The sequence below is a fragment of the Leptopilina heterotoma genome, unplaced genomic scaffold (genome assembly GCF_015476425.1).
Source record: "Leptopilina heterotoma isolate Lh14 unplaced genomic scaffold, ASM1547642v1 Lhet_83, whole genome shotgun sequence".
Taxonomy (NCBI): Eukaryota; Metazoa; Arthropoda; class Insecta; order Hymenoptera; family Figitidae; genus Leptopilina; species Leptopilina heterotoma.
The window spans coordinates 1,174,941-1,200,551 of NW_025111188.1; the positions used below are offsets into that span (position 1 = coordinate 1,174,941).

At 23.9% G+C, this 25,611-nt stretch overlaps 1 protein-coding gene across 6 annotated transcripts in view; it reads left to right on the plus strand.

The window, feature by feature from the left end:
• The first annotated feature begins 4,391 nt into the window (after nt 1-4,391).
• Nucleotides 4,392-25,611, plus strand: part of LOC122511502 (signal-induced proliferation-associated 1-like protein 2) — a 98,692-nt gene continuing 77,472 nt past the window's right edge. For 2 of the 6 annotated variants that reach the window (XM_043626783.1, XM_043626781.1), the window contains exons 1-2: nt 4,392-4,609; nt 5,602-5,985. The gene's annotated coding sequence lies outside the window, so the exon portion shown is untranslated. Of the gene's footprint in view, nt 4,610-5,036; nt 5,178-5,601; nt 5,986-25,611 lie in introns of those variants that run through there. The other 4 variants (XM_043626784.1, XM_043626785.1, XM_043626782.1 and 1 more) reach the window with 3 other exon arrangements.

Genomic DNA, 25,611 nt, shown 5'->3' on the forward strand with positions numbered 1-25,611 from the left:
TTTTCTTTAAGCTACTTTTTCAAAATTATTAATTATCGAGTACGAAGCTTGATATTATATACTACATATAATTATAATAATAATATTATTATTATTATTATTATTATTATATTATTTTAAAAAATTTTTTTTATTAAATATAGAAAAAAATTGCAGATTCACTTTTGAAAAATAAAATCGTTTTGTTTATAAAGAAATGAGTGAAAAATAATTCATAATAACAGGATTTGAAGTCTAGGTAAATGTTTAAGAGCTAAAAGAACGGTAAACAAGCACTGGACAATGATTATGAACTAATTAACGTGGCCAGTTGCGTGACATGTAGGACAAAAGTCTTTCTCACATTCATCGCGTTAAAAACACGATTTTATTTTTTTTTTTTAATTTAGAAATTAAATTCGTAATCAAAATCATTTTGAAATACGATAGTCTCAATGAATGAACGCAACAATAATGAAGAATTACAAAACATTTTCCGTTGAAATCAATATTTATTGCTTCAATTTTTGCACGAAATGCATGTTTAATTTCTAAGAAAATATAAAAAAAAAAAAAAAATGTCAGAAAGTCATTGCTCAGCTTAAAATTTTCTTTTATGTTTAGAAGAAATTTAGAAATCGCATTAGGTGAATATTTCATTTTTTTATTTTAATTTTTTATTTCCAATAATATTTCAAATAGAAAATTATATTCTTCTTGCGTATAAAAATATGAAAAAGAATAAAATTTTCTATAAGTTGAAATATTTTTATTTCATTTTTTTATTTTCAATAATATTTCAACTTATAGAAAATTTTATTCTTTCTCGTATAAAAATATGGAAAAGAATACAATTTTCTATAAGTTGAAATATTATATTGAAAATAAAAAAATTTTGAACCTTTTCGAAAGGTATAAATATATGAATATTGAAAGAAACGGAAATAATAATGAAATGCGTTACAAAGTTGGATTGTATTATTTATATATGCGATTGAAAGAGTTTACGTCAGAAGAAGTTTGGGTCAGATTTAATCTGTTCTTTGATCTTCCGTGCCACACGCAAAGGTCTTGAAGAGCCCGCATCTCATGAGAAGCCTAAACATTGAACATCTGCACTCAACTTGTTTCAATACAGTGTGTATATATTTTTTATACGTGTATATATATATATATATATATAGTTAGAATAGATGCGTTCTGTTACATGATTATACAGAAAAGTACAAACTGAAATTGCGCACGCAAGGACGAATAAACTTGAGATTAATTTCACTTTAATCGAGGGCTATTTTATATACTTCGCGTCAGAGGGTATAAATTATCACTCTCCTTATATTTTTTTTATTCCCTTTTTTTGTAATGAGATTTTAATAAATCTTTTAAGGTCACGCTCAATCTGGCCCTGACCAGGTTTCCTGTTTCATCAGAATCATCAGAATTTTCACTTTTTCACGTATATCTGATTCCCCTGATGGAGCCTCTGTTCATTTATTTTTTGATATTTGGAATTTTTTCATTGTCTTTTAAACTATTTGAAAAATTTATTCTTTCACACAAAAATAATTTTTTTATTGTTATTACGTACAGATGAATTTTCTGGGCGAAAATATTTTTCTCTGCGGAAAATAATTAATGAATACTGATGTACCTAATTTTTGGAATCTTTTCTTTTAGTTTTTATTTAAAAAAATAGACTTTTACTTTTCGATCTAGTCTAGTAATTTTTTCTTCACATTTTTTTTTTTTTTTTAAATTTACACGGAGAAAAATATAAAGTAACTTTTACTACTTTTATAGTAAAAAATTTCCGGTAAAGCATTTCTGGTCATTTTTACTACTTTTGGTAATAAATATTCTACGTTCGTACTAAATTTTACTAATGTTTACAAATATTTACTTCGAACGTAGCAAAATTTACTCCAAAAGTAGTAAACATTACCAGAAATGCTTTACCGGAAATTTTTTACTATAAAAATATAGTAAAAGTTACTTTATACTTTTCTCCGTGATATATGAATGTAAATTAATTAAAGTACTGGAAAAAATTTAATTTTTGAGAAGTTACAAATTATTACAGAAATTCAATTATTTTCAAAATTAATAAAATTCTTCACAAAAATTCAATTATTATGTTAAAAAAATTTAAAAAAAATTCTCGTCAACATTTCAATTATCTTTATAAAAAATAAAATTTTTCTCTGAAAATCAATTATTTTCAAAAATTGTAATAAAATTCTTGGCAAAATTTCAATTATTTTCAAGAATGTTCCTCAAATTTAATGATTTTCAATATCTACAATTTTAATAAAATTTTCCAAATGAATTCTATTTTTTATACAAATTTTAATAAAATTCTACGCAAACAGTTAATTATTTACATAAATAATAAAAATTTCTCAGGAATTCAATTATTTTCAAAAAATGTTATAAATTTCTTCGCAATAATTCAAATATTTTAATAAATACTAGAATTTTTTACAGGGATTGAATTGTTTTAATAAATAATAAATTTCTTTTTAACAATTCAATTATTTTCAGGAATTGTAGAAAATTCTTTGCAAAATTCAATTATTTTCATAAATAACCAATATTCATCACAAGATATAAATTATTTTTAAAAGTAATAAAATTTTTCCCTGAACTAGAATTATTTTCGAGAATTTTTTTTATTAATTTCAATTATTTTTGTAAATAGCAAAATTCTTCGCTGAAATTCAATTATTTTCAAAAATTTTAATTAAATTCTTGGCAAAAATTAAATTATTTTCAAAAATTTTCCACAATTTAATGATTTTCAATATCTACTATTTTAATAAATAAATAAAAGAATTTAATTATTTAAACAAAATTTTGATAAAATTCTAGACAAATATCAAATTGTTATTTTTATAAATAATAAAAATTTCTCAGGAATTCATCTATTTACAAATTTTTTTATAAATTTTTTCCCAATAATTCAATTATTTACATAAATAATCATTCAAATTTTTTACAGATTCAATTACTTTCATGAATTATTATTAATAACTGAATTCCTCGAAAAATGAAATTATTCTTGAAAATTTTATTCAAATTCGTCGAAAAAATTCAATTATTTAAAAATTTATTGATAAAGTTCTTTATGAGAATTCAATTTTGAGAAACATTCAATTATTCAATAAATTATTTTTTTTATATTTAAATAATTGAATTGTCGTGGAATTTTTTAATAAAAATTCATTTAAAAATGAATATCTGTTAAAATTTTAGATAAATAATTGAATATTAAAAGCATTATTAACGTAAATTTTTAGAAATAATTGAATTTTGAAAAGTTTTCAAATTGAAATCTTTGAAAATTTAACTTTTTCATATTTTTAACTGACAATTCTGTAAAATTAATTTTTTTTGAAAAAGTTTAATTGAATTTCTTTTTAGAAATTAATTCAAATTTTTATTTTTTAAATATTTAATTGAAAGATTTACAAATAATCGAAATTTCGTAAAATTGAATTGTAAACAAATGGATTTAAAAATTCTCAAGGAACTTTTGCAGTAATTATTACAAATAATTGATAATTGATTTCTTTTGAAGAATTTTAATAGAAATTTTAAAAATAATTACATTTCTGGAAGAATTTATACTTAAAATTGTATTAAAAATAATTGAAATCCTGTGAAGAATTTAATTATTTATAAAAATAATTGAATAATTTATTAAATTTTTTTAAATAATTGAAATCCTGTGTAGAATATTATTATTTATAAAAATAATTGAATTCTTGCAACAAATTTTTATTACAATTTTTTTTAAATAATTGAATTTTTTTGAAAAATTTGATTAAAATATCAGTTTTTAAAAATATTTAAATTTCCTTATTTGTAAAATGTAATTTAATTCTTGCAAAAAATTTTTGAAAATAATTACATTTTTCCAGGAATTTAACTTAAAATCGTTTTAAAAATAATTGAAATCCTGTGAAGAATTTTATTATTTACGAAAATAATTGAATTCTTACAACGAATTTTTATTAATTTTTTTTAAATAATTGAAATCCTGTGTAGAATTTTACTATTTATGAATATAATTGAATTATTGTAACGATTTTTTATTGCATTTTCTTTAAATAATTAAATTCTTTTGAAAAATTTGATTAAAATAGCAGATTTTGAAAATATGAATATTTCTTTTACTATTTTTAATTTATTTTAGTCGAAAAAATACAGTTTGTAAAGAAAAAATTAGTTTTGCGAAAGAAAAATATTTTTGCAAAAAGAAATTAATGAACGTAGATGTACCTGAATGGATTTTCATTGTACAGTGCGTTGAAGTAATGGAATATACAGTATTTGTCAAGAGGGCACGCGATCATTTACCAGAGAGAAAGTGGGGAGTTGTACCTTCAAAACCTATAGCGAAGCCATGATCGCACAACGGGTTCAGTTGTTACGCGGAGCGCATAGTGTTAACTTCGTGTAGTTTTTTTTTCTCATTTCCAAAGAAAAAAAAGTTTCAAAAGTGAGTTTTCTCGTGTTATTCGTTTTTCCTCTCAAGAATATTGTGATTTCTCATCAACTCGTGATTTTTACTCATCATATTTCTAACCTCAATCACGAAAATCTTACATACTGGATGGAAAGAAAATTTGTAAGTTTTATTAAACTAAACGAAAGGAATCAAACACGTATCTTGGTGTTTTTTTTCTTTAAAGATACCTACATTCAAAATCAAATAGAAAGTAACTTGATTTCTACATGTCAACAAAATTGACACAGTTTAGAGAATTAATTGTTATTCATTTTGGAGTAGAAGTTGGCAAGTTTTTTTTCAAAGCAAGTCACTTTTTAAGAAAAGTTTTTAAGGAAAGATAATTTTAAATAATCAACTTTTGGAATTTTATTTAAAAACAGTTATGAAAAGTATATTTTCTTTACGATTTTGCATAAATTTATTAAGTTTATAAATTATAAAAATCTAAAAATCCTTTTTTGTTTCAACTGTCACATTTCTAGGGACTAATTTTTCAACAAAAAAAAATCCCTAAGGTCCAGTAATCGATCAAGAATTGGAAAAATTCTTGCACGAAGGCCATTTCTTGTTCGAGTGTATAAACTGAGACGCTAAACAGGATTCGAGTTCTAGTCGAAGATTTTAGAACGTAAACGTCAATCACTTAAAAGATTTCATAGAAATAGTTCATTGTCACTTTTTACTGGTAAAACGTTACGATTTTTTACTTATTCCTCCTTTTTTCTACCGTTTCTCAAACGGTCCCAATGTTTTACACACAAAATAATTAAATTAAAAAAATAATAAATTGCAGTATTTATACTTTCAAAATTGTCGATTAATTATAATCCGGACGAATTCTAACTAATTTCAATAGCTATTAAAATTACCTAGAATAAGACAAAGAATCATAAACTCAAGGAACAATATAATAACGAGTCTAACAGTTATTGTATATATCTCAATTAGTGTTTAGAAAATAATTAATAGTGAAACATTCTTCATTTAATTTTCCTATTTATTATTGTTCCTATTCTCAAAAGAAAGGAAATCCTCAATCCATTTTAAAAAAAAATTGTTCCTGTTGATGAGAAATCATGAAATTCACATGGATTTATCTATTTTAACAGAGGAAGTTTGGAAAATTATCTATGAGAAGTGGCTCGTCATACTGAATTCAATTGTTTAGCCGGTGGGAAATGAAGGTGGAATGTAAACAAAACGAACACAGTGTTTTTATAGTGTCAAAATAAGTGTTTTCAATTCGTTGGTACATTTAAATGCGAATATAATTTTTTAAATACAATTTGAAGAAAAGAAGAATAATTTTTTTCTTGTGAAATCTGTGCTTGTGATTTTTATTGAAAGAAAAAGAGGAGCACATTTGTGCGCGCCAGTGTTTTTCTTTTTCAAACGGAGGTAAACCGGAAGCCGCTATATTGGAGAGGAAGAGGGAAAGCGGCGTGCCGCTGTTTTGTGTGCCGCGGCAGAGGCGCTCGTCACAGTCAGAAAATGTGAGTTTATTTTAAATAATAAATTATAAATTTTATTTTTACACTGGAATTTAATTTTAATTAATAATTTATTCAATTATTTGGTTGAAAATAATGCGAATGAAGTGAAATATTGGCTGTAGTTAAGGCATATTGAGCATGATTATCAGGTTTAGGTTCGAGTCCCCACGAATTTTTTTTTCTAAATTGTGGAATTGAAAAAGAACTTTCGCCATAATGTAATTTAAATTTAAATTGTCTCTCTAAAAGAACAAAGCACTTTCTCAGTGCGGAAAAAAATTATCTGCAGAAAAATTGAATTCCGCATACTTTGCACATTATTTATTTATTTATTAATATTTTTTTCTGAAAGAGTTATATACCTTGTAAAAATAAATTGAATACGAGCTCTTAATATTACAAAACGTGATGTATAATCTCCGTAATATATCATTTTAGAAAAAAAATAAAGATAATTTGATTCTTTACTTTCTAAATTCTAGGAGAATTGTTGTAGAATTTTCACTATTGTGATAGTTTCCTTTGTTCGCTACTGTGTTAAATGGGAAAATTTCTTATATTTTTTAAAATATTTTTTATTTTTCCATTGTCCTTTCAATTTATTTTATTGAAATTATTTAGTTCAATATTCTTCTTAAATTTATAATTTATAGAATATTGTTTACAAATATAGAATAAAATTAATTAGATAATAAAAAAGGAAATCAAAATTTCTTTTTTTTAAATTTATATAGAAATTTCAGTTTTAGAAAATGAAAATTATTTTCAATTTTTTTTTGGTGTGATTTATAAAATGTTGTTTGGAAATTTTTGTTGTTGTAATTTTACAATTGTAGTAAATTTGTCTCGTTATGATGAAAAGTATATACCTTTATTGCCCACGCTTAAGTGCAACAATGATGTACTAAAGCCTGGTGATAAATAAACTGCGTTTAGTAATATAAGTCCTCTTCACGAGAATAATAAATCGCTTTAAAGTCAATGAATCTAGTTAACAAATAGTAACTGAAGACAATTTTTAATTTTAATTAAAAAGAAATGGCATTTTTAATTATAATTTTTTAAAACGAACCAATTTCAATTTTAAAAATGCCGTTTTTTAATTTAAAAAGTAATATTTTTAATTTTAAAGACGCCATTTTTTATTTAAAAACACCATTTTTAATTTTAATAATTGTAAATTTTTGAAATAATTCAAATTTCTTTACATTCTATTAAAAATAATTCAATTCTTTTAAAGAATTTCATTTAAATTTTTTGAAAATAATCAAGGGAAGTTTGTCACCGTAATTATAACTTTATTTTTAAAAATTATTCGCAATATATTTAATTATTTTCATAAATAGTAAAACTCATTGCAGAATTTCAATTATTTTTAATACAATTTTAATCGAATTCCTCGAAAAATAGAATTATTCTTAAAAATTTTATTAAAATTCGTCGAAAGAATTCAATTATTTCTGGAAACTGTAAAAAAATTCTTCTCAAGAATTCAATTATTTCCATTAATAGCAAAATTCTTTAGATTTACTAAATTCTTTTGAATATTAATTTAAAAAAAATTCTTCACAAGAATTCAATTATTTTCATGAATTTCCATAAAATTCCAAAAAAAACATTCAACTATTTTCGAAAATAATAAAATTCTTCGTTAAAAACCAATTATTTTCAAAAAATTTTCAAAAATTTGGTTAAAATTTTAATTATTTCTATATGAATAATAAAATTCTTTTCCAAAACTCAATTATTTTCAAAAATTTTAACAAAATTCTTGTAAAAATTCAATTATTTTTCCTACTATTTTTCGAAAAAAATCAATTATTTGAATAGATTTTTATAAATTTCTTCACAAGAATTTAATTATTTTTGTGAATAATAAAATTTTTCTCCAAAATTCAATGATTTTCAAAAATTGTAATAAAAATCTCCTCAAAATTTCAATTATTTTTATAAATAATAAAATTCTTCTCCAAAAATCAATTATTTACATAAATTTTTTAAAAATTTGGTTAAAATTTCAATTATTTCTATGAATAATAGAATTCTTCTCCGAAATTCAATTATTTTAAAAAATTTTAATACAAATCTCGTCAAAATTGCAATTATTTTTATAAATAATACAATTTCTCTCTAAAAATCAATTTATTTGCAAAATTTTTTTAAAAAACTCGTCAAAATTTAACAGTTCTAAAAAATTTTAATAAAATTTCGTCAAAATTTCAATTATTTATTATAAATAATAAAATTCTTTTCTATAATTCAATTATTTTCAAAAATTTTAATACAAATTTCATCAAAATTTCAATTTTTTTTATAAATAATAAAATTCTTCCCCAAAATTCAATTATTTTCAAAAATTTTGAAAAAATTTGGTTAAAATTTCAATTATTTTTAAAAATTTTGAAAAAATTTGGTTAAAATTTTAATTATTTTCAAAAATTTTAATTATATTTATAAAGAATAAAATTCTTCCCTGAAATTTAATTATTTTTAAAAATTTTAATAAGATTCTACGCAAACATTTAATTATTTTCATAAATAATATTATTCTTCTGAAGAATTCAATTACTTTTACATAAAAATAGTAAAATTCTTTGCAAAAAATCAATTAGTATATCAATACATTTTAATAAAATTGATTTAATCAAATTTTCAATTATAATTATGAACAGACAGGATTATTTTAAAAAATTGAAAAAATTCTTTGTTTAATTCAATTATTTTCCAAATTTTTAATTAAAATTATGTAAAAAATAGTAATTTTTGAAAAAATTAAAAAGAAAATCGTCAAAAGAATTTAATTATTCATAAGAAACTGTAATAAAAATTTTGGAAGCCTCATGTAGATTTATTTATGTTCGAAAGCAAATAAATTTAATTTTGACTTTTAATTAAAATTAAAAACGAGACCGTTTTTTTTAATAATAGAAACGTTATTCAGTTTACTTTTCGTATATTCAGTATATTGATACAATTACAGTTAACTTGATTTTATTTCTTCAATCCAAGAAGCAAAATTTTTTCTTCTTTTCTCTGTTTTTTCCCTCTCTCTTTTTTTTCTTTTCTCAATTATATTATGAATTCAGTCCGTTTATTATTCAAACTGCTGTGGTAGTTATTTCGAGCAGAAATCTGTCCTTGAAATAAGTCCTAAGAAAGACCACAGGATCATAAATTTGTGAAAACAAGATGAACCCTTCCTGTATTCGCAATTTTTGAAGTAAAGAATTACTTCTTTGAGATCTTTATTATTTTTCTCTCAATTATTCTCTGATTTCTTTTTACTGTTTCTTAATCAATGGACGTAAATGAACAAATTTTGGCATTTTTTTGAACCCATTTGATTCACATAAATAACTGAATGTTTTTTTTTTAAATTTCGAAGTAAATAGAAGAAGAAATTTGAAACTTCAAACCACAGGAGAGACGCAGATGTGCATTAGCACAATGTTAGGAAAGATGCGTGAAATGTGCTTCGTTTGCTTTTGCAAGTTTTGCTGGCACATTGGCGTAGCATTGGAAATATTTTATTCAAAAAGTTACTCAAAGTTTCAAATTTTAGTCAAAAGTTTCACAACGATCAAAGATTATAATCAATACTTAAATCCGTAACGAACCAAACTTAAGTAAATATTTTAGAACCTGATTTGAAAGCAGAAAAATTTACCTTTTCCGAATATTGTAAATATTGTAAAAATTAATTGAAAAAATTAATAATTTAGAAATTAATTAACTTCTAGATTATAATATCAAAAAGTTGTAAAATTTATACTTGAATTGTTTCCGCGTCTAGAATATTTAATCTATAAAAGGAATAGTTTTTAATTAAATTACATAAAATAAGCCGATAGCCGCGAAGACAAATTAGAAATTGATGATAGATTTGTATAATAGATAATTTGAAAAAAAGTGTATAATATATTTTTTGTTACGTAATTTATTATAGTGATCATGTTACTATTGTATAATTTTATATGTCGTCTTCAAGGTCGTTGATGCTAAAATATTTAATAAGCAACTAATGTTTCCCACAAAAGCGTGGGACGATGTTATGAAAATTCACACGTGGGTTAAAGAATGCTAATTCTTTAACCAATTTGACTAATTTTAATTTTAGAATTTCGATTACTTTATTATGATTTTTTAACGTGTCTCTATTTTCAATTTAATTTTTTAAATCGAAAGAAAGTTTCGTAAATATTTTCATTTCAAAATTGTTTCCTTTTACCTTCACAGTTTTAAACAGTTTTAAGGATTTCAAGTTGAGACAAGAAAAAAAGTATAAAAATTGTTGCGATGCAACAACTTTTTTTTTGTCTCAACTTGAAATCCTTAAAAACTGTTTTACAGAAATCTTGTATGTAAGAATCTTGTTGTGTATGAAAGGAAGGAAATAAGAAAAAAAATTAAAAGAAAAAAAAGGAAAATAGGAGAAGAGGGAAAAAAGAAAAGAGAAGAAAAAAAAGAGAAAAAAGGGTTTTTAATGACTATTTTGTTATTAACACTTGCCATTTTTTTTTATAATGAATGTTTTCTTATCTAAAAGGCGCAAGGAAGAAGTAATTTGTTTTACTTTTTAAAATGTTGTTAGTCATGCAAGACAGGTCTCAAGTGACTATTACTAGATATATCAGCATTTTAAGAATATGACTCACACACACACACACACGATAATATATTATGACTGTTAATGTATAAGAAATGTTCAATTCTTTTGCATTTAAATTTTTTCATGGTTCTCTTTTTATTCACCATTATAAAAACACCATTCGTTTAAGTTGAGGAATGTCACGAACCGAAGGAATTTTAAAATTAAAATCCTCTACTCTCAAGTATATATATAGTCTCACACAAAGTGACAATGAAGAGAAACTTTTTTTTTTCCCAGAAAACATTCGAAATGTCAATGTCTAGTTATCTCTCATTAAAAATGTGCCTCTCACACAGGAAGGAAAACCTTCTTCCTCTCTTTATAATATAAGGTAATCGACCTTGAAAATATTCAGTGTGAATTAGATTATATTTTCTTCTAACGCTTCTTATCTATTATTCTGATTTTATCTGCTCTGACTCAATTTCTTCTGGTCTAAAAAGTCTTCTGATCTCAAATTTTCTGTTCTAAAATCTTGTTTTTATTTTTTTTTTTAATTTTATTTATTTGTTACACTAAAAGCTACTTTTTTCCTAGTTTAAGAATTTACGCTACTTAAAATTTGTTAACAATTGAAATAAAAAAATTATTTTAACAAATATTTCAATAAAGCTATTGGAAAATTCAATTATTTTCACAAATTTATCGTAATTTAATGATTTTTAATATCTACTACTTTAATAAAAAATTTCCCAAAAGAATTTAATAATTTAAAAAAAAATGTTTATAAAATTCTGTGCAAAAATTCAATTATTTATTTTTATAAATAAAAAACTTTTCACAGGAATTCAATTATTTTAAACAGAATTTTTCTAATATTTTTCGAAAAAAATCAATTATTTAAATAGATTTTTATAAAATTCTTCGCAAGAATTCAATTATTTTTATAAATAATAAAATTCTTCTCAGGAATTCAATTATTTTTTTAAACTTTAATAATAATAATAATTGTTGCAAGAATTCAATTATTTTTATAAATATTAAAACTCATCGCAGAAATTTAAGGTATTTTTAGAAATTTTTAAAAAAATCTTTGCAAGAATTCAATTATTTAAAAAAAAAAATAAAAAATTTCCCAAGAATTCAATTATATTTTTAAAAATATTAAATTTTTCTGAGGAATTCAATTATTTTTTAAAATTTTAATAATAATCGTTCCAAGAATTGAATTATTTTAAATAAATATTAAAACTCATCGTAAGATTTCAATTATTTTTGATAAAATTTTAAATAAATTCAGCGAAAAATGCAAATATTTAAAATGATTTTGATATAATTTGTTTATTAGAATTTAATAATTATTTTTAATTTCCCTTTGAATTGAATTTCTTGAAAGAATTTAAATTAGTTTAAAAAATTTTAATGATATTCTTCGGAAAAATTCAATTATCTTCACCGATGATAAATTATTCGCAGGAATTCAATTATTTTTAGAAATTTTTTATAAAATTCTCCGCAAGAATACAATTATTTAAAAAAAAATTAATAAATTTCCCAAGAATCCAATTATTTTTAAAAATATTAAAATTCTTTTCAGGAATTCAATTTTTTAAAAATTTTAGTAAAAATTATTTGCAAAAATTCAATTATTTTCATAAATAAAAAAAATTCTTGTCAAGAATACAATTATTTTCAGGAATTTTAATAAAATTCTTTGCAAAATTTAATTATATTCATCACAAGAATTCAATTATTTTCAAAAGCAATAAAATTTCTCGTAAAAATTCAATTATTTTCAAAAATTTTTTAAAAACTCTTGTCAAGATTTTAATTATTTTTACAAATAGCAAAATTCTTCGACAAAATTAAATTATTTTCAATTATATTGATAAATAATAAAATTTTTCTTAGGAATTCAATTACTTTTTAAAATTTTAATAATAATCATTGCAAGAATTTAATTTTTTTATAAATATTAAAACTAATCGCAGGATTTCAATTATTTTTAATACAATATTTTAAATGAATTCCGCGAAAAATGCAAAGACTATTCTTAAAAATTTGAATAAAATTCTTTGAAAGAATTCAATTATTTAAAAAAATTTGATACAATCGGTTTCTTAGAGTGTAATAATTATTTTCAATTCTTTGTTAAATGTTAATTACATTTCTTGAATGAATTTAATTATTATCAAAAATTTTAATGCAATTCTTCGTAAAAATTCAATTATTTTAAAAAATGTTGATAAAGTTCTTTATAAGAATTCAAAGTTAAGAAATATTCAATTATTCAGATAAATTATTTATTATTTAAATAATTTAATTCTCGTAGAAGTTTCTATTAAGAATTGATTTAGAATTGAATAAAATAAAATGATTAAAGTAATGAATAATTTTATTATTTCAAGTATAATAGGATTGAATTTTGAAAGTATTACTTTTGTAATTTTTAGAAATAGTTAAATTTTCAAAATGCGTTACATTGAAATCGTTTTAAATATTTTAACTCCTGTAGACAAAATAAATAGGTGTTTAAGTATTTATTTAAAAAAATTATTCTATTTTTGAATGCAATTAAGAAAAAAAAATGGAATCGTCAAGTTTAACTTTTCGATAGCTACTGCTACTTTTTTTTTTTACTACTTTCTTCTGGCTTTAAGCTAATTTTTGCTATTTTTTGCTTCCATTTTAAAATTAATTATCGAGTACGAAACTTATTAGATATAATTCTAATCCTATTTTGTATAAGATTAGACCGTAACACGATCTTATTCTGGTCACGTTTACAACATTGCTCTTCCTCTATTACTGCGTTTCCGGTTCAGAAATGCCCATAACGATTCAATTGTATCGAGTTAATGTTAATCTTGTATTGACATCTTCCTTCCTTTCTGGCCCCAAAAATTTATATACCTGAATGCGGTTGACCAGATTTTATATTTATGGCTGAACCACATTTTCTCTTTTTCTTTTTTTTTTTTTTTTTTTTGGAAGGAAACAGTTTTTCGAATAGCACACCAGATGATAATTCTTAGACTCGCACTACATGGGTATTTCATGTTAAAAATGTGCCTTTTACGTGTGTGGCAAAAATTTGAATGATAGCCAAAAGACAGGAAATTGGCAGAATTCCAAAAAAATAATTCCGATGTTTTTAAAAACAAGTTTGTTTTAAAGTGTGTGATGCTCTTAAAGGAGGATTTAACTCTAATCTTTGAAAATGATCTTTTGTGGTCTCAAAGAGTTGGCATTTAACTGTAAATTATCATTTTATCTTTTAGGGTTATTATGTACTTTACATATATGTGGAATAATTTGTGTTTAATAAATACATTTTTGTTTAATGGAAATTGTCCTTTTTGTCATGGTTTCCGTTTACTTTTCTCATCAAAAGATCTATTCAAACTGTTTTTTCTTGAAGTTGCTTGTTGCTTGAAGTTTTTATTCAGTTTATGGGTTTATATTTTTATGTTTTTGGTATTTATTCTTTTATTGAAGAATTGTTCTGTAAATCGGAAATTGGTATTAATACTAAATACTAAACTAATACTAAATACTAAACTATTACTAAATACTAAACTGTTACTAAATACCGAACTAATACTAAATGCTAAACTAGTACTAAATACTGAACTAATACTAAATGCTAAACTATTACCAAATACTGAACTAATACTAAATGCTAAACTAGTACTAATTTTAATTAGCACTGATTAAAATACTAATTAAAATTTAGTACTGCTTAAAATTAACACTAATTAAAGTTTAGTAGCATAATTAAAATTGATATTTATTGAAAGTAGTGTAAATTAAAAATTCTTAATTATAAATCATCATTTATAACTTAACATCCTGAATGTAAAAAGTATTATAGAGAATTACAGCATTAATTACTAGTTGAACATATGTGCGATGTTGTTTCACAAGGATTTTCTAATTTTCTAGTTCCCAAAGAGTATATTCTTTCCCCTCTTCTCGATATTCCATGCGCAATAACTGTTGTTTTATAACAATAGTATAACCTCTTCCGTAAAAATAAAATACTATACAATCTTTATGCATATACCTGTAATTCTAGAGAAGTACTGTGTATAGTATTTCAGCATCGCGTAAAATTAGACTCATTCAGTTTTAGTTTATTTCCAGTGTGGATTCTTGAAGGACTCTCCTCGCTAGTTTTATATTTTTCTCTCATAGTGAAAAGAACGCACTTCGTTTTTGCCTTTAACAAAAGACCGATTTCCCTTTTTTTTCGAGTATAACACTTGAAGCGTCTATTGTTACAATTGGAATTCGTCACCTCACTTTCGGTGTTAGGGAAAAACTTTCAAATACTTCCTTCTTTTTTCGAAAATATAAAAAGAAACGTTTTCCAAGAATACTGCGTGTGAAAAAAATCAATGGACTTGAGATTCTTTTGCAGAACAAGTTTAGGCGTGTATTTTTTTCTTTTTAGATAAATGATTTTTTGAGATTGTTCTTCTTTAAAAATTTATGTCTCTAGGCCTTGGGTATTATGACTTTTCCGACTTTTTTCGACTACTTTTCAAAAAATGCAACTTTTTTCGACTTTTCTTTCAAGTTTTGCGACTTTTTCGACTTTTATTCCAAGTTTTAATTGGAAATTTTGAAAATAATTGAATTCTTAAAAATTTCAATGAAAAATCTTCAAGTGTAAATTTATAAATAAGAAAATAAATAAAAATTAGCTTCTAAAAATTATTAAAATATTTTTCAAAAAAGTAATACTTATAGAATTTTTTCCTTTTAATTTTTTAAAATTGTTTCATTATAATTGTTTAAGATTTATTTTTATTAAATTTATTTTTATTCGAAAATAATTATCTTAGAACAAAATAAATTAAAATTTTTGAAAATTTACTTTTTTAGACTTTTTATAATTATAATAAAATATTTTTTAAGTAAAATACTTTAATAAACTTCAATTCAATTATTTTTAGAAATTTTTATAAAACTCGGCAAGAATTCAATGATTTAATAAAAATTAATAAACTTCCCAAGAATTCAATTATTTTTAAGAATAATAAAATTCTTCTCAGGAATTAAATTATTTTTTTAAAATTTCAATAAAATTCTTCGCAAACATTCAATTATTTTCATAAATAAAAAAATGTTCACAAGAATTCATTTATTTAAAACAGAATTTTTCTAATATTTTTCGAAAAAAATCAATTATTTAAATAGATTTTTGTAAAATTCTTCGCAAGAATTTTATTATTTTTATTATTTTTGAAAATAGTAAAATTCTTCTTAGGAATTAAATTATTTTTTAAAAATTTTAATAAAATTCAATTATTGTTACAAATTATAAAATTCATCTCAAGAATTAAATTATTTTCAAAAGTATAATAAAATTCTTCGCAGAAATTCAATTATGGTCAAAAATTTTTTTAAATTCTCGTCGAATTTTCAATTATTATTATAAATAATAAAATTCTTCTCCGAAATTGAATTTTATTTAAAAGTTTTAATAAAATTAATAGCGAACATCGATTATTTTAAAAAATTTTCAAAAATTTAACAAAAACATTTAATTATTTTTATATAAAATTATAAATAGTAAGAATTTCATTGAAATTCAAATATTTACAAATTTTTTTAAAATATCTTAACAATAATTCAATTATTTTCATAAATAATATAATTTTTACAGGGATTCAATATTATTTTCAAAAATAATAAAATTCTTTGCAGAAATTCAATAATATGTTGAAAATTTCAAAAAAATTTCAATTATCTTTATAAATAAGAAAATTCTTCTCCAGAATTCAATTATTTTTAAAAATTTCAATAAAATTCATAGCAAAATTTCAATTATTTTAAAAAATTTTCAAAAATTTATAACGCAAACATTTAATTATTTTCATAAATAATATTTTCTATATAAATAGCAAAATTCTTCAGATTTACTACATTCTTTTGAATATTATTTTTAAAAAATATTCTACACAAGAATTCAATTATTTTCATAAATTTCCATAAAATTCTAAAAAACAATTCAATTATTTTCAAAAGTATTAAAATCCTTCGCAGAAATTCAATTTTGTTAAAAATTTTTTTTTAATTCTCCTCAAAATTTCAAATACCTTTATAAATAATTAAATAATTGTTCTCCAAAAATCAATTATTTTTATAAACTTTTTAAAAAATTTGGTTAAAATTTCAATTATTTCTATGAATAATAAAATTCTTCCCCGAAATTCAACTATTTTTAAAAATTTTAATAAAAATTTCGTCAAAATTTCAATTATTTTTAAAAATAATAAAATTCTTTGCAGAAATTCAATTATGTTCAAAATAGTTGCGAAGCAACGGTTTTGATAAATTTTTTGTCTCAATTTGATATCTTTAGAAAATTTGTGTTTATTTAAAAAAAAAATTGAGACAAAAAATTTATCAAAATAGTTGCGAAGCAACAGTTTTGATACATTTTTTGTCTCAATTTGATACCCTTAGAAAATCTGTGTTTATTAAAAAAAAAAAATTGAGACAAAAAATGTAGGTCAAAATAGTTGCGAAGCAACTGTTTTGATACATTTTTTGTCTGAATTTGATAACCTTAGAAAATTTGTGTTTATTTAAAAAAAAAAGTCTTGGATTGAGAGATTTTTTAAAAAAAGTACAGTTTTTTGAAGATATTTTTCCACTGAATTCCTTTGAAGCTAAAAATGACAAAGTAGAAAAAAATTTCTTTTATTTCTTTATCAGTTAGGGAAGAAAGTAGATATCATTCTCTCCTCAGTCATTCTTAAGGTTCAAGATTAAAATATATGTCCTCGAACTTTTATTCATCTTGTTCACAAATACAGTGAAACGGCCTGAGAAAAAAAATTTCCTACACGGATGCATCTCATCAGTTACTTCTTCTTAAGGGAAGAGATGGTTAGGTGGGGGGGAGGGGGAAGACCCATCTGTGAGGCCCTCTGGTACATACATACCTGAACGACACCAATACCGAGTCTACTATTATATACTCTTGAGAGAGACTCGTTGATCCAGACTCGGCCACTCTTAACCGGGAGTGCATTGACTTCGAGGCTTGATAAACGCTGGCAGACGACTGGCCCAGTAGAGTAGGCACTTACCTTTCGTTTTTCAAATTCTTACTATTCATTTGCCAAAATTATTTTTTTCAAGAGTTCAGAGCTTATTTTTACTTGATACAAAAATTCATTGTACTTTTTTCCAAGTAATTTCATTATTTTTTGAAGAATCATTATTTGGGAATAATATAGTTGTTAATAACTTACTATCAAGACTTGATAGTAAGTTTTATTATTATTACTTATACTTATTATTTATTATTTATTATTTATTATTTATTATTTATTATTTATTATTTATTATTTAGTAATAAATTTTTGTGGCTATTTTGATTTTGAAAACTTTTCTATTTCTAATTTTGCATTTAATAATTACGTTTTAGGAAATATTTTTTAATTTTTGTCCCTTCCTGTCTCGACTCCCTTGTGGCAAAAATCGCTTCCCGAAGATCTGTTCTCGTTTAAAGCAGAGATTTAAAAAAGATTCACTTGTCACCACCTTTCAAGTTGCACTCGAATATAATGCAACTTTCTATCACGATGTCGAAGGAACATAGAATAAAGAGCTCTTGGAAGCTCTCAACTTCCTGCTTTTCATGAACTTGAGGTCGACTTTTGTACATTTAAATTCTTTATTATTTGTCTCATCTATTTTAATTATATTTTCACAGGAAAAAAAATTTATTGATTCAAATAAACGACTTAATGTCTGTTATCAAATAAATATATTTGTTTTTATCAAACAATTTTTACAAAACTGAATTAAATCGTATTTTTTCTGTAAAAAATAATTGTTACTTTCGAAGCGACTGAAATATTCAACTACTGAAATTATAATTATTTGATTAATTATTTGATTTATGTAAATATTTATTTTATAATAGATAAGTAGTTTGTTCGAATCAAATAAATTTTTTCTCTACGTAATTTTGTTCTTTTGGTTCTATTTTTGTTTTGTTTTCTTACTAGTTTTCTTTATTTGTAAATTTTTTTCCCAGTTTCAAATTGGTTTTCCCCCTTTTTTCCTCTGTACTATTATTACCTTTTCCTAGCAAATTTTATAAATAAATTTAATTATATTTCTACTTTTCTTTAATTCCTACATAAATTGAGAAATCCAATCATCATTTTCTCTTTGCCAGAGGAGAAAATCAACTTTCTCACATTCCTTTTTCATTTATCTCTTTTTATTAGAAAAAAAAAATTTTCCCCATTTAAACAAATAAAGAAAATTTTGATATTGTACTTTTTCCTGTTTTTATTCTTATAAACATTTTTTTCGCCAGTTTATTCAACGAAAAAATAGATTATAAATTAGACTGTCGTGAGAAAGTATTTCTAATTTGATTTTTGAGAGACAATAGTCATAAAAAATTCATTGTGGATATTTATCGGTGGGTCTTGAGGGCAGGATATAGGTTCTTGAAAAGGCCGCGAGCAATTAATTAAAGCCGGATGTGGTGATTGACCTTTGGAAGATCAGCGCGCGGGGACGAGCGCACGAGCCCTTTTGTATATTGCTTTAGTCGTCCGAGACTCGCAGGATAATTACGGAAGTGTATACAAACGCATTTCTGTTCAAATATATAATTTGCCCTCTATTCCCTATGTACATAGGGCGATACGCTAATACCTCCAATAGTAGAGAATGGAAATCTTAAAAAAAGATAAAAAAAAATTTATTTTAAAAAATAAAAGTTATTTTATTTAATTCTTAATCATTTTTTATTAAAAAGTTCTACGAGAATTCAATTCTTTAAATACAAAAAAAAAATTTATTGAATAATTGAATATTTCTTAAATTTCAATTTATATAAAGAACTTTATCAACATTTTTTAAAATAATTGAATTTTTACGAAGAATTGCTTTAAAATTTTTGATAATAATTAAATTCATTCAAAAAAGTAATTAAAAATGAATTAAAAATAATTTTTACACTCTAAGAAACAAATTATATGAAATTTTTTTTAATAATTGAATTTTTTCGAATATTTTTATTCAAATTTTTAAGAATTAATCGCATTTTTAGAGAAATTACTTTAAAATTGTATTAAAAATAATTGAAATCCTATACGATGAGTTTTAATATTTATAAAAATAATTGAATTCTCGCAACGATTATTATAAAAATTTCAAAAAATAATTGAATTCCTCAAAAGAGTTTTATTATTTATAAAAATAATAAAAATAATAAAATTCTTGCGAAGAATTTTACAAAAATCTATTTAAATAATTAATTTTTTTTCGAAAAATATTGTGGAGAATATTATACAAATTTCTGAAAATAATTGAATTCGTACGAATTATTTTATTGTCCGTTAGGATAATTGAATTTTTCCAAAGAATTTTATTACAATTTTTGAAAATATTTCAATTTTTTCAAGAAAATATAATTAAAAATGAAATTGAAAATTAAGATTTAATTCTAATAAACAAATTATATGAAAATCATTTAAATAATTGCATTTTTTAAGGAATTTGATTAAAATTTGATTAAAAATAATTGAAATACTGCGATGAGTTTTAAAATTTATTTAAATAATTAAATTCTTGCAACGATTATTATTAAAATTTAAAAAAATTATTGAATTCCTGTGAAGAATTTTATAAACATTTTTTTTTAAATTATTTAATTTTTTCGGGAAATTTTTTATTAAAATAGTAGATATTAAAAATCATTAAATTACGAAAAATTTGTGAAAATAATTCAATTGTTTTAAGGAATTGTATTAAAATTTTTGAAAATAATTGAGTTTTGGGGAAGAATTTTATTAATTATAAAGATAATTGAAAATTCAACAAGAATTTAAAAAATTTTTTTACCATAATTGAATTTCTGCGAAGAATTTTATTATTCTTTTGAAAATAATTTAATTCTTAAGACGAATTTTATTATTTGTGAAAATAATTGAATTTTATTAAGATTTTTAAAAAAGAATTGAATTCCTGGGAAGAATTTTATTATTTTTAAAAATAATTGAATTCTTTGGACGTTTATTAATTTTTTTTAATAATTGAATTCTTGCAAAGATTTTTATTAAATTTTTGCATTTATTAAAATTTTATTAAAATTTGATTAAAAATAATTGAAATCCTGCGATGAGTTTTAAGATTTATCAAAAATAATTGAATTCTTGCAACTAAACTAAATAACTAAACAAATAATTGAATTATTATAATTTTTAATAATAATTGAATTCCTGAGAAGAATTTTGGTATTTATAGAAATATTGGAATTCTTGCGAAGAATTTTATATAAATCTATTTAAATAATTGATTTTTTTCGAGAAATATTAGGAAAATTCTGTTTTAAATAATTGAATTCATGTGAAAAGTTTTTTATTTATAAAAATAATTGAATTTTTTCGAAGAATTTGATAAAATTTTTTTGTAAAGTATTGAATTCTTTAAGGGAATTTATTATTAAAATAGTAGTTTTAAAAATCATTGAATTACTAAAAATTTATGAAAATAATTGAATCGTTGTAAAGAATTTTATTAAAACTTTTTGAATTTTTTCCAACAACTTTATTAAAATTTGTTAAAATAATTTTTTTATTTCAACTGTTAACAAATTTAAAGTAGTGTAAATTCTTAAACATGGAAAAAAGTTGCTTTTTGGGTAACAAATAAAAAAAAGTATCCAAATAGTAGCAAATCGTAAAAAAAGTAGTAAATACTAGGTTTTAGTAGATGAGTGCGAGACCTGTGTGAATAGGGAAGTGAAATTAGTGATATTTTCATCTCTTAGAATTCTAAATAATAGTTTTCGACCCTAACTTCAGGTACATGAAATATAAAACTAGAAATAAAGAAATATAAAACAAAAAAAAAATTCTAAAAGTATTTTCAGTTCGATTATTATCTACTATAAAGATTTCCTTGTTTTAGATGATGATCTTTACTGTTCCTAAAGGATTCCCTTATTCTCATCCCCAAAGAGGATGTTTCCTTACCCTTTTCGAGCCAAACCCCTTATCCTTTAGATTCGTGCATTGTTTACGCGTGAATAGTCTGCGCACAAAGGATGCAATATGAGCGCATTCCTGAGGCGCGAAACGCACTGAGAGGGTTGTAGCAAAAAAAGGAATCTTAAGTCTACATCTCAACTCTGCAGGGAGGGTACTTTAATTTTTCAGATAAATCCGCCCCATGAAATAGTTTTTAACTTTTTCGTACCGAATTACTATATTATGTAGAGCGGTTAGTTAAAAATAATAATATTATAAATTAATTATTATTGATGAGAGGATGAATAATATTTAAGGGAATTATCATTGTACTCCATTTTCGATGAAATGATTGTACAACTCGTTTTACAATGAATCTTCTTTTCGGTTCGAAGTATCCTCTTGCAATCCTTTTGTAAATTCCAAGTTGTGTTACTCATCCTCCGATGACTCAGAATGCGAATTTCAAGTATATAGATTCATAAAACATGCAGGATGTTTTATATACAGGAAACTAGGAGTTTATATTTTAGAAAAATTCCTTCACATTGGCAGATGTTTCTCTGACCATCTGACCATCTGGACTTTTGACTTTTTTTTATCCTCTATTGGCAACTATTCCCCTTTTTTTTTATTTTTACATACTTTTTTCTTCTTTTTACTTTTCGTATTCTAATTTATACTATTCTTTAATTTTAGTTTAGTAGTATTGTTATATTCTAATTCTTAGTAATTAGTTTAATAATTTTAATATTCTAATTTTTAGATTAGTAGTAAGAACTTATCTGCGTATCAAATTGGTTGACAAAACGTGACGCTGGGTTCAAATTTTTGCTTGCTTATCAAAATGGAAATCATGGGGATGAGCTCATAGTTTTTATAATCGCCCCTATGAAATTAGGTTAATCATCCAGACATCTGTGGTTTACGGTTTTGATCTCTAAAACGAGATATAGACAATGAATTTTTAGTTTCGGTATATTCTCTGTTTTTTTTGTGCGACTTGTTGCAATTAACAAAGTTTGATTTGAAGTAACGATTGGTGCGGAGGAAGAGGACAAAAAAATATTTGTTATTTAATGACATTCACATCCGGCGACTCGTTAACTCATCTGCAGGCGGTGAACTCATTTCCTTCGCGTTGTCCTCGCGAATATACTGTTACAGCGCAGCATGTGGCTAACTGTAAAGCACCTACTCTGGCACGACGTTAACTGCAAGTAAACTTATCAACTCTTCGAATTCTCTTTACTATGAGAACGTCACCTGGCACTCGAAAATCCGTATTCGATATGTTCATATAACAAAGTTTATTACACATACCTCAAAACTTTATTTATGAATCTCACCGCTGTCACCTTTTAGAGACATCAAGTATCTTTAAAAGGTGACAACAGTGGGATTTGCTTTTTTGAAAATACTGTACATTGTACATGGATAAAATTTGTTTAGCAAGATCATTAAATCTGAGAGGATGTAAAATAAATTAGTTTGTAAATATTGAGGAAAAAATTGTTGAATTTTTCCTATCTACGCAGTAGTGATGTGCGTGTGTCGCTCATGTAAATAAGAAACTGCGCCGTAGCTTTTTCCAGTTTGTAATTATCCTTTGAGATTGCAATCGGTAAGGAAAAGTATATCCTGTTTATCATCCTCTTTGGCTACTGGTCGTTACACAAGTGCAGTGAGCGCAAGTTTAACGAGAACTAGCCGCGCAGGAAGGGCTGTAAATAACAAATCGCCCGCACAAACTCAAGTTTCCTCAATATAAACCAGAACTGCTTTGTCATAAATTATAAGCATCTGGAAAAAAAGGAATTGTTGCAAAATCAAATCATACTACATAAGAACGTTTTTTCTGATTTGTTCTCAATTCTGTTTTCGATTTTGTTCTCGATTCAGTTTTCGATTTTGTTCTTGATTTAGTTTTCAATTTTGTTCTCGATTTTGATTATTAGAAAACAGTAGCACTGGAAGAATTTGCGTACTGTTTGTGTATAATTTTAGAAGATTGTTGTTTTAGCTCGATGAAGGCAAAAATCTGCTATGGAGGAACACACTTGACTTCTTCTCTCCTTCTCTCTTTCTCGTGTCTCTCGAGGATTGCAATTACGGCTCGTTAGTACATAGACGATTTTATCTACTCGATCGACGGCCATCGCTGTTGACCTGATCTCTCAGGTCTTTACTATACGGGGCCCACGATTATTCTAGAACGGGTCGTACTGGGTCATGGGCAATTGGACGCCTTTTCAAAAGGCTTTCAAAAGAAAATAATGAAAAGAGACTCTCGGGGAAAAAAGTTCAATCGCTTGTCGTTTCTTTGTGAAAAAATACATCAATGACAGTGTATATAGTATTCAAAAGATATTTTTTTATAAAAATACATAAAAGATTATATTAATATGAACACCCATCAAAAGTTGTAACACCCATATAATGTTCAAGAGGTTTTTTTCAATCCTAGAGTCCTAAGGAATTTTTAGTTTTGTAAATTTTCAAAATTCAGAACAAGATTTTATTTGTAGACTTGTAGACGTTACCATTCAGGGTCCAAAAAGCTATAAAAATGGTAACGAACGAGGAAAAATTTTTGTTACTTGTCCATTCGACTGGAAACTAGATACTCCAGTGACCCTCTCGTGGTATGAAATAGAAAGGCTCTTGAAGAGAGGACACACCGGAACTCGTATGAACGCATGAGTACGTAAACCTGCCTACACACGTATCGCGATATACACAACACGTGACCCAGAATCGAATCGGAACGGAGACATAATCCGTGTAACGTTTCTATGACTTCATCAAGCTCTACAATATGGAATTTTTTTCAAACCCCTAAGGCTAGAAAAACTGGAGAAGAAAATTTTCCTTAATTTTCTAATTACCCCATTTAGTTCTCCTATAAACGAAACAATAGAATTGATTTCCACCTACATTTATGTATAAACAATATTATAATTGACCTGACATAAAAGTGTGAGAAAAACCTTGAATCAGCAGTTGAATTAAGTAAACAAGATTGGTATTATAAATTGCTGAAACAAATTTTTGATTTACGGATTGTAAGAGATGTGAAATGTTTTATTTTCTTGATTGATTGATTAATAAAAATAATTCTCTATACGAGAGGATTGAAAGTAAAATGAGGAGAGGATAGGGAACTGGGTTAGAAAATGTGCCATTTGAACATGAGACGAATACGTGCATTGAGAAGAAGATGATGATGATGCTGCTACTCGCTTTTGTGGAGTTTAAACCGGAGGCCCGAAATGCCGTTATTCTCTTGCTTCTTGTACTTGGGGAATATATCTATATACCTTTATACTCATCGATAAAGAAAGGTGCCTTCTGTTACTTTTGTATACCCGAGGTTATTCAGAACACTTTATACCACATACATTATAAAAAAGTGGTATGGGGAAAAAAAAATTTTTAGAAGACAATACATTTATAACTCAAGAGGCAAAATTTCTTATTCTAAGAAGTGTAACATGATTCTAAATTCCTTGCATATAATATTGTGGACAAATTCCAATATCACGTTTCCACAAATCAGCTTAATGTTTTCCATAAATCAGCTTAATGGTTTTGTATAATTATTTTCTTGTTAAGGAAGTGAATACAGGGGTCTTTTGTTTTCGTTGTTCAAGTGTGTGATCTCATCACGAAGGGAAATAATTCTTTTTTGGGTACAAGTGATTTTTTTGGAGGGGTGTAAATCTTTTTAGTTTGGGGTACAACGACAGCATGAGGGACGAGAAAATCGAGAACAACATTGGGAACAATACCAGTCGAGAATACAAGAGTGCAAGTCAAGAAAAATATTAAGAATATTATTAAGAATATCCAGTAAAATATTAGGAACAATATCAAGAACAATATTAAGAACAATACAAAAAAATAATTTGGGTCAACATTAAGAACAATATCAAGAACATTAGTAAAAATATCAAGAGCATTATTAAGAACATCAAGAGCATTATTAAGAACATCAAGAGCATTATTAAGAATATCAAA